At 36.7% G+C, this 14609-nt stretch overlaps 1 pseudogene; it reads left to right on the plus strand.

Moving 5' to 3' along the window:
• Positions 1–1288: 1288 nt before the first annotated feature.
• The window catches only part of LOC143672069 (calcineurin subunit B type 1 pseudogene), a 40738-nt pseudogene continuing 27417 nt past the window's right edge, over positions 1289–14609 (plus strand).

Genomic DNA, 14609 nt, shown 5'->3' on the forward strand with positions numbered 1-14609 from the left:
AACAGCAGATTGGAGCTGGCAGGAGAAAGAATCAGTGAACTTAAAGGTAAGATGATTGAAATCATCTAATCTGAGATGCGAAAAGAGAAAAGAATGAGAATAGTGAAAAGAACCTGAAGAACCTGTGGGAAAATGTCAAGTGTTCCAATATATGTATTTTTGGAGTCCCAGGAGGAGAAGAAAGAGAGAAAGGGGCAGAAAAAATATTCAATGAAATAATGGGTGAAAATTCCCCCAATTTAATGAATATACACATCCAATACACTCAACAAACTCCAAGAAGGATAAGCACAAATAAATCCACACCAACATGCTGTAATCAGACTGTCAAAGGTAAAGAGAGAATTCTGAAAGCTACAAGAGAGACATAACATGCCAAACATAAGGGAGCCACAATGAGATTAAGTGTCAATATCTCATAGGAAAATATGGAGGTATGAAGGCAGTGGAAAGATATATTTAAAGTGCTTAAAGCAAAAAAAAAAAATGCCAACCAAGAATTCTATATCCAGGAATGTTGTCTTTCAAAAATGTGGGAGGAATTAAGACATTCCAAGATCAACAAAAGCTGAGGGAGTTTGTCACCACTAAATTGGCCCTGCAAGAAATGCCAAAGGGAGTTTTGCAGGTTGAAGGGAAAGAATAATAGACAATTGATTGAAGTCAGAGGAAGAAATAAGGCTCTTTAGTAAGGGTAATGATGAGGGTAAGTATTAATGCCAATATTTGCTTTGTGCTCCATTTTTTACCTTGTAGGGCACTTAAAAATCAAGTGCATAAAATGTAATGATAAATCTATGGTTTGGACTCATGTGTAAATAAATAATTTGTGACAAGAACTACATAAGGGGGGGGAGATGGAGGGGTCTAGGGACATGGTTCACATATGCTATTGAAGTTGTTAAGTTGGTATCAAAGCAAACAAGATTTTTTTTTGCAGATTTAGGATGTCAAATGTAACCACAAAGAAAATATCAGGAATATGCAAATTCACAGAGACGGAAAGCAAAGTACAGACTACCAGGGTTGGAGGCAACGGAAATGGGAGTTAATGCAAAATGGGTGTAGGGTTTTCATTTGGGTTGAAGGGAAATTTATATTAATGAATAGTTGTAAGTGTAGTGCAACATTGTGAATGTGATTAACCCTATGAATGGCATGCTTTGGACAGGTTGGAATTGGAAGATTTATGTTATATATATGTTTCCATTAAAAAAAGAGAAAGAAAGATAAGCTAAAGAGATAATGACAACTAAATATAATACATGATACTGAATGGGATCTAACGATGGAGGAGAAAAGTCTCAAAAGAAAATTATTGGAACATAAGGAAAAATTGGAATACATGTTTTATCTAAATGTTAAGTTTCTTGAACTTGATGACTGCACTGAAGGTGATTACATAAATGAAGCCCTTGTTCATAGGAAAGGTACAGGAAGTACAGGAAATATGTGTTCAAGGTGTATGATGTGTGCAACTTGCTCTCAAATGTTCAGATAGATAGATAGCTACAGATAGGTGGATAGAAAGATGACAGAGAAAATATAACAAAGGTGGCAAAATGTTAAAATTGGTGGACTTGGGTATCTGGGGGCAGGTGTATTAGAGTTCTAAATATAGGGTTTGTGTTATTTTTGCAACTGTCCTGTAAATTTGAGATTATTTCAAAATAAAAATTAAAATGAAATAGAATTAAATACTATAAAGATATCATAAAGTAATTGAGAAAATAGGTGGATATGGAAAAAATGAAGACGTATGTAAAGGTTATTTATTACAGCATTGCTTGTAATAGTAAACGATTTGTTAAAGGAAACCTTATTGGCATAGAATTTAGGTACAATAAACTACACTTATTTAAAGTGTACAACTTGATGAATTTTGATAGGTCATATTCCCTTATCTCTATCTCCAGTCCCAAGCAACCACTAATCTTCTTTCTGCCACTATAGAATAGTTTGCAATACTAAGAATTTCATATAAATGGAATCATGCTATAGGTACATAGTACCAGTAGTAGCAGTAGATAAAGGTCCAGCAACAGTGGTGTTACATTTATTTAATGAAATATTCTGCAGGCATCAGGCAGGGGAGGAGGAAGTTTGCTATGAATTAATCTAAAATGATTTTCTAAAATAACATTAGGTAGTAAAGGCACAGTGCAGAAGAGTGCATCAAATGTGATAAGATTCATATGAAAATAGGAAAAAGAAAACTATATCCATACATTTGCTTGTATGTGTATAGACTAAGTCTGAAAAAAAAAAAGCAGGCAAAATAGATTGCCCCATGGGAGGAAAACTGAGTGCCTTGGAAACAGGGGAAGGAATAAGATTTTTCATCATAAATTCTTTTGTTTCCTTTGAATTTTGTACCAGTTGAGTTTATTATCTATTCAAAGAACAACTAAAATTAAACATTTTAAAATTATAATAAATAGTTATTGAGAGATTTGCCCCAAACTCGGTATAGGAAAGCCTTTGTAAAGTAGAAATAAGGCACTATAAACTTCAAATATTATTCAAACTTGATTGAAATTATAGCTGAAATCAGAACTTATAAGACTTAATTATCAGCTAAAGAGAAAACTTTGAGAAAAATTATAAATAAAGGAGTTGTTTATTGAAATTAGACAAGTTTATCCCCAAATTCATATGAAAAAAATAACCAGAAAAATCTGAGAAAAAGAAGAGCAATGATAGGGAACCAGAACTAGAAGATATTAAAACACATTATAATACCTTAACATTTAACGCAGTGTGAAACTAGCATATGAATAGACAGACCAATGGAATAGAAGAGAAAAATTCAGAAACAGAACAATGATATATAAAACGGTGATATTTCCAGCCAATGGAAAAAAGATGGATTCACTGGATACCAAGCAGGGAGATGGAACAGTGGAAATGGTTCATCTCAGGCTTAGGCAATAAGGAGATTTATTGTTGTAGAGAACTTTACCATAATAAAACTGGCTAAATTGGTTTTCTATTTTTCTTGAATTTTTATTTTGAAATACTTTCAAACTTACAGGACAGTTACAAAAATGATGCAAAACTTATAAAGAGACCTCCAACATACCCATCCACCCCAGCCCCACCTCACCCCCCAGATACCCAGATTCACCAATTTTAATTTTGTCTCATTTGTTGTATCATCCTATTTATTGATATCTATCTATCTATCTATCTATCTATCTATCTATCTATCTATCTATCATCCATTTTCTAAACATTTAAGAGTAGGCTGTATACATCATGATTTTTAAACACAATATGCAATGTACATTCCCTAAGAACAGGATATTAACTTATTTAGTTCCCTTAAATACAGATATCAAGTTCAAGAACGTCATTGTTTTAAAGTTTTCAGTCTGTATTCCAATCATTGGTTTGCACTTTACTGTCATCAGGCACCTCCAATTCTAGACAATGTCAATGATAAAATTCTCCCCCCACTCCAGCTACTGGGTGGACTGCTACCACCTCCACACACCCTTCTTTGGAATAATGCTACTAAATGGAATCTTTAATAATTATGTTGGGGCAACTGACAGTATCAAAGCAAAAAAAAAAAAAACAGGACTAAAAGGTTAAAGGTTTATATACACATCAGGGAGCAACTCAAATTAGGTAACTCCCTGAGCTGAGTAAGATCGGAGTTGTCATAGGGCAATGAAAAAGGTATATGGCTGTGGTCTTTTCCCAGGTTTCAGTTTTCTTTCTCTGTAAATTGTTGCAAATGCTGTGATTAGAATGGTTTGGACAGGTTGGTTTTCATGCTTTCTTCTTGGGATAACTAGTGTAATCTCATTTTGGCAGCTGCCAGAACAGTTCTTTTGAGAGCTATCTTTCTAAGCCTGATGGTTGTTAGCTGTCTAATGCCAGTTAAGCAAGTTCCAGGGAATGAGTAGATAGAAAAGAAAAAAGAATGGAAAAAAGAAGAGAGAGGAAAAGGAAATGAGACTAAGGTCTAAGCAAGGAAAATTGGAGTCTGTTTTAATTTTCCTTTTGGCCAAAATGAACAACTTTCATCATGGCCCACCAAATCTTTTGAGAGAGAAGACAAAAATTGCAGACATGTATAAGGTTTGGAGATGAAGTCAACAAGTTTCCATGGTGGTTGGAGGGGCATTTTGGTCTTTGATTTTCTGTTCCATAATCATGCATGGATCATCTGTTTGGACAGGACAGTACTTGTGGTCTTGATTGGATGTGATTGGATGCATTTGATGAAGGATATTCCAAACAGGAGAAAAAGTATACTAATCACCTGCCTTGGGAGAAAACTGCACCAATAAGAACTACAGTTTGTTTGGGAATATTCAGGGAAAGAGGTCCTAGTCCAAGCCCCCCAATGATGACCTGTAGGTTCCAAAGGTCAGGACTAGGTCATTTATTCAATGAATGGTTTGGGTGGTTTTATGGATGCATTGATTCATGAAAAAGATACAGAAAGATTTGGAATGGGGATATACATGCAGCAACCATCACTCTCCACTGTATACATGTCTCCTCTAGATGTCAGGATGATGTCTAACAAGTCAGTGAGGGACAATACCTTTCTGGAGTTCCTGCATTTCTTGAATGAGCATGTCAATATTTTTGGTGACATAGTTAGTGGTTCAGTTGACTTCACATATGAAGGAACAGAAAATTCAGGTACTTCATCAAACTTCTTCAATGGTCCACAGGACTGCTCCTCCATGCATGATGGAAGCATAAAACCTGTCCATGGTGGTTGGGGAATCACATCTAGAATGATTCCAATTCTTTCAGCTTCTTCACACAGTCCCTTTAAATCACCTTATGAGAGTAGGTGTTTTGCAGAGGGAGGTGCTGGCCCTCAACCATGGGAGCTAGGATTTCAGTCAATTTATCAAACTCTGAAAAAACTGTACAAACTAAATTATTCAAACTATGACCAATTCTACAGTCAAGATGGGGAAAAGAGATGGGCAAAATATCATGACCTTGTCCAACTGGCTGGGGCAAATCAAAACAAAATAAGAATTGCTTGGAGGTTTTTGGGATAAAAAAATACTTGTATTTTTATTTTGTAACTTATCTGAGTAAAGATGGTGTTGGGGCTGGAGCAACAATATCCACCCCTCTAACATTTCAAGAAAAACAATTCATATTCTTCAAAGTACAGTTTGTTAACCTCTGGGGATTTGCCACAATCTAGTTTGGTGAGACCATGCCCAAAATGAAAGCAGTAATGGTGGAGGAATTTCTCTCAGGGTAGGGAATGGGCATTTGTAAAGGGGCAATGTAACTGACAGGAAAAGATGAGTCATAGGCCACATTAACTTCATAAAAATAAGTAACAGCCAAAAATGCCAAAGAGTTTGGGTATTGATGAAAGAAGAGAGAAGAAAGGGAGAAGGAAAGAGGAGAGTGGGGAGAGGAAATGGAAAGCAGAGCAAGGAAAGAAAACATTTCTATGATCAACACTTGGAGCTAATTCTATAGACATGGGAAAATTCAGAAATTAGAAAATAAGGATTGAAAAACAATGTTAGGATGAAAAGGAAGATAATAAAGATGAAACAGGGGACTTGTTCTGTCATCTTGGGCAGAAGCTGCCCACTACGCAAATCATCTGCTTGTTTCAGTTTTCTTGGAAAGCTGTCTCATTTTTACTATCATCTGCCCAGAAGAGTTTTGAGAAATTCTCAGGTTAAGATTTCTCATTAAAGTAAAAGTCTCTTTATCTGGGAGATGTGAACCGAAAGTCTATTCCTTGTAACTTAGCTGCAGTGTTAGTGGTAAGGAGGAGCTAAGAGAGGCCACTCCAGTGGGGGCTCTAGAGGTGTTTCATTGGCATCTTTTCCTGTAGGTTAAGACTCCTGGTTATAAGTCACATAGAAGCTTAGAATGTGGCTTCTTTGGAAAGTCAGCTTGAACCTGTTCATGATGAGTCTGAGTATGTTGCACTAGTCCTTTATAATTTGAGCCATCACTGCTTGCAACAGAGTGGAGTCTAAAACAGAGATGAAATGTCTAATCTTATTGGCCTGGCTGGCACAAGTTCATAAGGTGAAAATCTATGTTTGCCAGGAGAAGGCTGGATGGCCTTTAGGGACAATTTGGAATTTAGGCCAGAGTAATTGTAAGGCTTCAAGGAATTTAACAATTTCTTTTCTACTTTTAAATTATTATCTAAGGAAGTGCAAGAGTGGTAGAATTCTTGCCTGCCATGCAGGAGACATGGGTTTGATTCCCAGCCCATGCACTTCCAAAACAAACAAAAATTCAACAAATGGTGCTGCAATAATGGGATGCTCACATGGAAAAATAATGAAATGTGACCCTTCCATACAGCATACAAAAAAACTTTTAAAAAAATTATTATTTATTCTCCTTGCACATCTATCCATTAGGATTCTTGTGTTTTTCTATGCAATCAAATCTTTGTACTTTCTCCCTTTGCTTTTTAAATGTAATTTTCTGGACATATATCTAATATGTGACTATGTCTCAATACAATTGATTCACAGTATCCTCATATAGTTGTGCATTCATTATCCCAATTAATTTTTGAACATTTTCATTAATCCAGAAAATAAAAATAACAATAAAATTAAAAGAACACCCCAAGCATCCCATCCTCCTCCTCTCCCATTATTTATTTATTTTTTGTCTTTATTTTCTTACTCATCCGTCCATAAACTGGATAAGAGGAGTGCCATTCACAAGGCTTTAACAATCACATGGTCACATCGTGAAAGCTATATAGTTATACAATCATTTTCAAGAATCAAGCCTACTGGAATACAGTTCAACAGGTTCAGGTTTTTCCTTTAGCTATTCTAATACACTAAAAACTAAAAAAGGATATCTATAAAATGCATAAGAATAACCTCCAGGATGACCTCTCAACTTTATTTGAAATCTCTCAGCCACTGAAACTTTGTTTCATTGATCTGCCCCCATTTGGTCAAGAAAGCTTTCTCAATCCCATAGTGCCAGGTGGAGGCTTATGCTTAGGAGTCATGTCCCACATTGTCAGGTAGATTTACATCCCTGGGCATCACGTCCCACATGGAGGGAAGGGCAGGAATGTTTCATAAGGGCAACCACCAAGATCAAGGGCTAGGCCTATTAAATTGGTAGGCCCCAATGCTTGCGAGAATATCAGGAATTCCTCCAGGTGGGGAAGTTGAATATTTCCATTTTTCTCCCCAGTCACTCCAGGGGACTTTGCTCATACTTTTAAATTTTCTGCCCAGATTACCCTGGGATTTATTGGGGCATCACACTAACCTGTACAAACAACAAGATTATACTCCCTATTCAAGGTTCCATGTAATTATGGTGTTTGAATAAACTGACTATACAAGTTAAATTAGATAGTGTGAAACAGAAAATATAAATTTTGCAATCTAGAAACCTTTACAATAAGCCTTCCCCTTATGCCCTATGCTCTCAAATTAAATTCTAAGACTTTGTGCATTGTAGTTAGTCTATACAAGTGAGGTGTTTTAAAACTTCAACACCTGTGTGAGAACAAAGAAAGAGATGTTTATTTGGTGCAAAATTTATATTAAAACACAGTCAATATCATCTTTTACCCTTTAGTCTGATTTACTTTAGTCCTAACCAGAACAGCTTCATTCATATCTTTAATTGAAATCTGATCTCTTTTTCAACTTTTTAGAAAATAGTTGCTGAATGGGGTAATGCTGACTTTCAGAGTGGCAGAAGAGTCTCAAGTGTCACACAGATACCTGAAGTTAAATGGAATAATCAGGCTATACACAATGAGATCAGCATCTCAGAATTCAGAAATAACCATTATAACTCAGGAACAGTTTTAATATTTGTCTTTTAATTTCTGGCTTATTTCATTCAAAATGTTGTCCTCAAGGTTCATTCATCTAGTTGCATGCCTCACAGCTTCATTCTTTCTTACAGCCACTTAATATTGCATCATATGTATAGACCACAGTTCACCCTTCCATTCATCAACTGATTAGATGACCTACATCCATTGGAAATTGTGAATACTGCTGCCATAAACACCAGTGTGCAAATGTCCATTACTTTCCCTGCTTTCAGTTCTTCCAAGTATATGCCCAATAATGGGGTTGCAGGATCATATTGCAACCCTATACATAGCCTCCTGTGGAACCACCACACTGCCCTCCAGAGGGGCTGCACCGTTCTACTTTCCTACCAACAGTGAATAAGTATCTCTCTCTCTCCATATTTTCTCCAGCATTTGTGTCTTTCTGTTTATTATTTAAACAGTTTTATTCACACACCACACAATCCAGCCTTAGTAAACAGCAGTGGTTCCTGGTATAATCACATAGTTATGCATTCACCACCATGATCTAAATGGGGACATTTCCATTTCTTCCAAAGAGAAAGACAAAGAGAAAAAAAGAAGAAAAAATAAAAATAATGGAAATAAAGTAAAAAGGAGAAACACAAACAAACACACCAAGAATTATACCTTTCCATTATATCCCCCTCTTATTGACACTTAGCTCTGGATTATTGCCTTTGTTACATTTAATGAAAACATATTACAATGCTACTGTTAACTATAGAACCAAGTTCACCTTGATTGTATTTTTTTTCATATAACATCCTATTTTTGACGTCTTGAAATGTTGACATTCATTCTCTCTCATATAAAAACATTCTTATATTTGTACATTTAATCACCATCATAGTCCACTGTAGGTTTTGGTAAGTTATACAGTTCTAGTCTTCATCTTCTATCTTTCCTTTTGGTGTCACACATGCCCCTAGCCTTCCTCTTTCAGCCACACTCACACTCAGATTTGTTCAGTGTACTTACAATATTGTGCTACCATAAGATAGTATTGTGCTATCCATTTCTGGATCTTTACAATCAATCCTGTTGAAAATTCTGTACTCCTTTAGCATCAAATGCCCATTTTCTACCATCTTTTTATTTCCTTATTAACCTGTGTTCTCAACTTTAACTCTCAAAGTTTGCTCATTAATGTTAGTTCATATTAGCGAGACCATGCAGTATTTGTCCTTTTGTTTCTGGCTAATTTCACTCAACATAATGTCCTCAAGGTTCATCCATGTTGTTGCATGTGTCATGACTTTATTCTGTACCCTTACTTATACTCTTAATTTCTACACTCTTTTCCAGACTTCTCTCTCCTGTCTTTTTCTATCTGCCTGTAGTATTCTTTTCGGTATTTCTTGTAGAGCAGGTCTCCTGTTTACAAACACTCTTGGTGTCTGTTTGTCTGTAAATATTTCAAACTCTCCCTCATTTTTGAAGGACAGTTTTGCCAGATTTAGAATTCTTGGTTCGCAGTTTTTCTCTTTCAGTATCTTAAATATATCATACCACTGCCTTCTCACTTTCAGGGTTTCTGCTGAGAAATCTACATATAGTCTTATTGAGCTTCCCTCGTATATGATGGATTCCTTTTCTCTTGCTGCTTTCAGAATTCTCTCTTTGTCTTTGACATTTGGCAATCTGATAAATTTCTTGGAGTAAGTCTATTCAGACCAATTCTGTTGGGGGTATGCTACACTTCTTGGATCTGTAACTTTATGTCTTTCATAGGAGATGGGGAATTTTCAATGATTATTTCCTCCATTATTTCTCTCTTCCGCTTTTCCCTTCTCTTCTCCTTCTGGGACACCTATAACACATATATTCATGCACTTCATGCTGTCATTCAATTCCCTGAGACCCTGATCATATTTTGCTATTGTTTATCCTGTCTCTCTTTTGTGTGTAAGACTTCAGATGTCTTGGCCTCTAGTTCACTGATGCTTTCTTCTACCTCTTCAAATCTGCAGTTGTAAGTCTTCATTGTGTTTTTCATCTCTTCTGTTATGACTTTCATTCCCATAAGTTCTGCCATTTGCTTTTTCCAAACTTTCAAGTACTTCTTTATGGTTGCCCAATGTTTTCTTTATGTCCTTCATCTGTTTTGCCATATCTTCCCTCAACTTGTTGACTGGATTTTAAATTTTGATTTAGCATGTTTGTTTGAACATCTTTAATTTTTTCAACTCTTGTCTCTCATTTGAAGTATTAGTTTGTTCCTTTGACTAGGCCATATCTTCATTTTCCCTAGTATTTCTAGTATGATTCAATTATTTTTGCTGGTGTCTAGGCATCTGATTTCCTTGATTAATTTATTCTGGAGGTTGTTTTCACTCTTTTGCCTAGGGTTTTCTTGTTGGTTGGAGTTTTTCTATATCTGTTCTTTGAAGTTCAGTTCACCTTATTCTAGACCTCTAGCATAGCTTCTGTTTAACTGATCAGAATTTTTCAGTTCTTGCTTTTCTGTTTTTTGCCCTGCCTATATGGAGTCTTTTCTTTTTTGAGGAAGGTCTCCCTAGACATGATTGACCCCAGTCAGATTTTCCTGAACCAGACAGGCCCAGATCTCAGGAGGCGGGTGTAATCAGTATCTGATGATTAGATAGAGCAAGTTGCCAGTCTTTCCTGTGAAGCCTCTAAACTCTGGGCTTTTCTTATCTTGCCCAGCAGGTTGTGCATGTCAGCCCACAGCTCCTCACTGGCATAAAGTGATGTGGCACCTTTAATTCTCAGTAGACCCTGTCTCTGACCCTGCTTGATGCAGAGGCTGAGGTAAAAGGCAAGCTTAAGCTGTTTCTGTTCTCCAGACACTGGAGTCTGAATACAACTTAATAAGGGATGCCACTTGAGCTGGACCTGCACCCCCTTTTCTTGGGGGAAGATATGCCCTTTAGGGAATTATCTTCTTCACTTGACTAGTTTACTTTACCCCTGCCAGGGTCAGTGCTGACAATTAAAAATGCCTGAGGCTTTCTCTAACGAGCTACTTAGAGTAGTTTCAAAAAAAGTAAGAAATCCATTTTCAGAGCCAGTCCCCAGTGCCCAAGTTTCACCAGTCAAGAAATAGAGTTGTCCCCCTTTCTTGGGACACAGCCTTTTTTCAGTGTTCTGAGCTCAGGCAACTCAAAAACTTCCTATTTTTTTTTCTCCCATCATCCCCACTTCTTCTCTGGTGGGAGAGACCTCAAGGTTATTTTCCTGCTTGCTCTGGGTTTATCTGTGCTCAGAGCTTGTATTCAGAAGTCTAAATTCATTAACTAAATCCATAATTGGAGCTTGGTTGGGATGTTTTCCTTTATTATTAGTAGAGACTACCTTTTTTCACCTGGGGAATTGTCTCCAACACAGCTTGCCATGCCAGTGGTGGAGGGGTGCCAACCTTCACAGTTTGGGGGAATTACTTAGAGTTTTGTGCTGTGATGTTGGCCCTTTTTCCAGTTCCAGACTGGTATAAAGTGTGTGTCTAGTCACTGTTATCCTCCAAACAGTTGTGCCAGACAGTTACTGGCTATTACTAGGTGCTTTAGAGGACTAACTAAATTCCACACCTCCATATGCCACCATCTTGCCCCACCTCAAGTTTAGCAACTTTTAATTTTAAAGTACCATTACCTCCTTTTATTTTTATTTAAGATTTAGGATAGTAAAGACAGTGTCATTTTTGGCTACCAGGCAATACCTTACAAAGTTTCTTGATTACAATTCCTGGAAAATGAGTAGCCTGGTAACTAGAAAGTCAAGTAGGAATTCACCAAGTGGGGAAGCCAAACCTAATATTTGTTTTAGCCATAGTAAGAGTCATTCCCTTTCAAAAAGGGAAAGCTAAAAGCCATCTAAAGAAAAAGCAGGAAAAAAAGTAAGTGTATATGCAAATCCTTGTGATATAGGGAGTGATATAAAATCTATTTGCAAATGTTGAAAGGGTTCCTGAGGCACTGGTTGTTGTCCAGGTACCATCTTTACCGTTTTTCCAATATTGTGAGTCTGGAAGATGAAATGTTCACTGAAAACTTCCTCTACTATTCAATTAGAATTTCTTAAGAATTTTTGTCCCAGGATGATATTTAGGTTTTCTTTTCTGTGATGGGTCATAGTATGCAAAATTTTCACCAAGCTCCATTTCAGAAAGTCTGGAAAGATCAAGCAACTATCTTGGTGTCTCTATAATCCATCTGGGTGGAAGAGCATACCCAGATTTCTCTCAGTCTTTTTCACAAAATGGTCCTTGTAACAACAGTTTTCTCAACATTTTGATAGAAGTGATCTGGAGTAACCAGATCATAGTTAATATGTTGGACCTATTGAATTTGGGTAAGAACAGGTTGTTTAGTGTACTAGTGAGCCAAGCCATTTTCTTTTTTCTCAAAAATTTCCCCCTCATATAAGTTTTGTCTTTAATTGCAGCCAAATCGTTGGGGAGGATCAAGACATCTAGTAAATTCAAACTTGCTCACTGTGCTAATGCTTATACCAGCATCAATTAAGAAATGTTATTGTTTCCTTAGCTTGTAAATAATGAACAACACTAAAGGCATATGGGCAGTCTGTATTTATGGTAGTCCTTTTATCCCTTGCTAGTCATCTGGCTTGACTCAATCCTGTAATATTGATTATTTTTTATGACTTGTCTTCAGGAAAGGGATTCGATTTGATAAGTTCTTAGGAAGTGGTAACAGCATACACAGTTCTATAATATCCTTGTTCAGTATTAGATAATCTTAGTCTTTGTCTACATAGAATTCTAAATCTGGGTCTTGAAGAAGAGTTTTAAACACAACCAGAGTGTGACTGGTAAAGTTTTGGGTTAAAGTTAAATAAGATGAAGTTCTCCTTCTTCTTGCAGAGGGATTAATGTAGCTAGATTAAGAGAAAGAACAACTGTGGATGGTAATATGAGTTGAAAAAAGAAGCAGGAATTCAGGGAAAGTCGGGCCAATTTAAAATATGGAGAAAATATTTGAATAAACACTTTACCAAAGAAACATACAGATGGCGAATAAATACAGATAAAATGCTCAAATCCTTAGTCGTTAGGGAAAAGCAAATAAAACCACCATGTGATAACATTGCACACCTATTTGGAAGGCCATAATAAAAAGAGAACCCATACCATGTTTGGTGAGCTTGTGGAGGAAGTGGAATTTGCATACACTGCTGTGGGAATGTCAAATGATCACAACCGCTTTGTAAAGGGTTCAGGTGGTGTATTAAAACATTTAGCAAACAGGGGGCCATGTCCTGATCAAGACAGTGAAGTGAGATGCTTCACAGAACTATTTTCCCACAAACTTTGAACAACCAGCAAGAACTGACAGAAACATCTTTCTCAAAGCTCCAGATAAGAGCTAAAGGATTACAGTAACAGGATGAGCGTTGAATAAAGGAAAAGACCATTTAAAAGTAGTAGGATCTCATGCACACTGGCTGGCCTGTCCCCTATGCCTCACTGGCTCAGCATGAAGCCAGCCACACTCTCAGTGCAGATCCTTGGATCTAGTTCAGGAGAGAGCAGAGTAACCCTTCTGTAAATACAGGAAGGATGTATGTATGGCCCAATCTGTCTGGTGGTAACCTCAGGGACTCACAGTCCCAGAACTTGTGCTGTGTGTAGAAGGCAGCTCACTGAGCTCTCCTACAGAATGCTGGTGGGAGAGTAGTTAGGTTGTGCTACCTGGGACAAAGGATTGCTGCTGTAGGACATACAATGCAGTGCCCAAGACTATGAGAAAACTGTTTCCTAAGGAAGAGGAGACATTCATATCTGTGTAAATAGTGGAATTCCCAGGGTGGATATGGCCATGTCCAAGACAGGAGCATGCATGAAAAGTATAAGGAAGACTTGGAGGCTGTTCTTCAAACTCATCATATGGACAAGCCATGAAGGAGAGCACTTGCACAGGTCAAACTGCAGGGAAAGGTGTTTTCTTTTTATCTTTCTTTCTGCTTTTTTTTTTTTTGGTTATCTCTTGGCATATAAGTAAAGCTCTGTCATAATTCTAACTGGATACAACCTTAAAGAACAGATGCCTCAGAGTCTAAATTCCAGTGATAATGCACTAAAATATAGAAAAGTCGAAGTTCCAACAAAATATTACAAAACATACAAAGAAACAAGAAGTAATGGCCGAGGTAAAGGACAAGATTAAAGCAGTAGAACCCATCAACGAGGAAGACCAGACCTGGGACTTACCAGACAAAGACTGTTTAAAGGTGGTCTTAAATATGCTCAAATAGGAAAAGGAAAACATGGGCAAAAAGAAAATATCAGTAGTGGGATGGAAATTATGAAAAAGAATCACACAGAGCTGAAGACCACAGTAACAGAAAATTCCCTAGAGACATTCAACAGCAGATTGAAGCTGGCAGAAGAACCAGAGAACTTTAAGTTAAAACAATTGAAATCATTCATCTGAGTAGTAGAAATAAGAAAGAACAAAGAAAGGTGAGCAGAGCCTGAGAAACCTGTGGGACATCATCAAGCATACCAATATACACATAGTGGGTATTCCTGGAGAAGAGGAAAGACAGAAATAGAGAAAACATTCAAAGAAATAATGGCTGAAATTTTTCCAAATTTAATTAAATACATGAATATATATACATCTAAGACATTCAAAGAGCTCTAAACAGGATAAATCCAAATAGAACAATGCCATCTATTATTATTAAATATTATATTAATTAAATAATAATTAATTAAATATTATATTATTTTAATATAATGACATATTATAATAAAACATCTAATACCAAAGATAAAGAGAGAATTCTT

The sequence above is a fragment of the Tamandua tetradactyla genome, chromosome X (genome assembly GCF_023851605.1).
Source record: "Tamandua tetradactyla isolate mTamTet1 chromosome X, mTamTet1.pri, whole genome shotgun sequence".
Taxonomy (NCBI): Eukaryota; Metazoa; Chordata; class Mammalia; order Pilosa; family Myrmecophagidae; genus Tamandua; species Tamandua tetradactyla.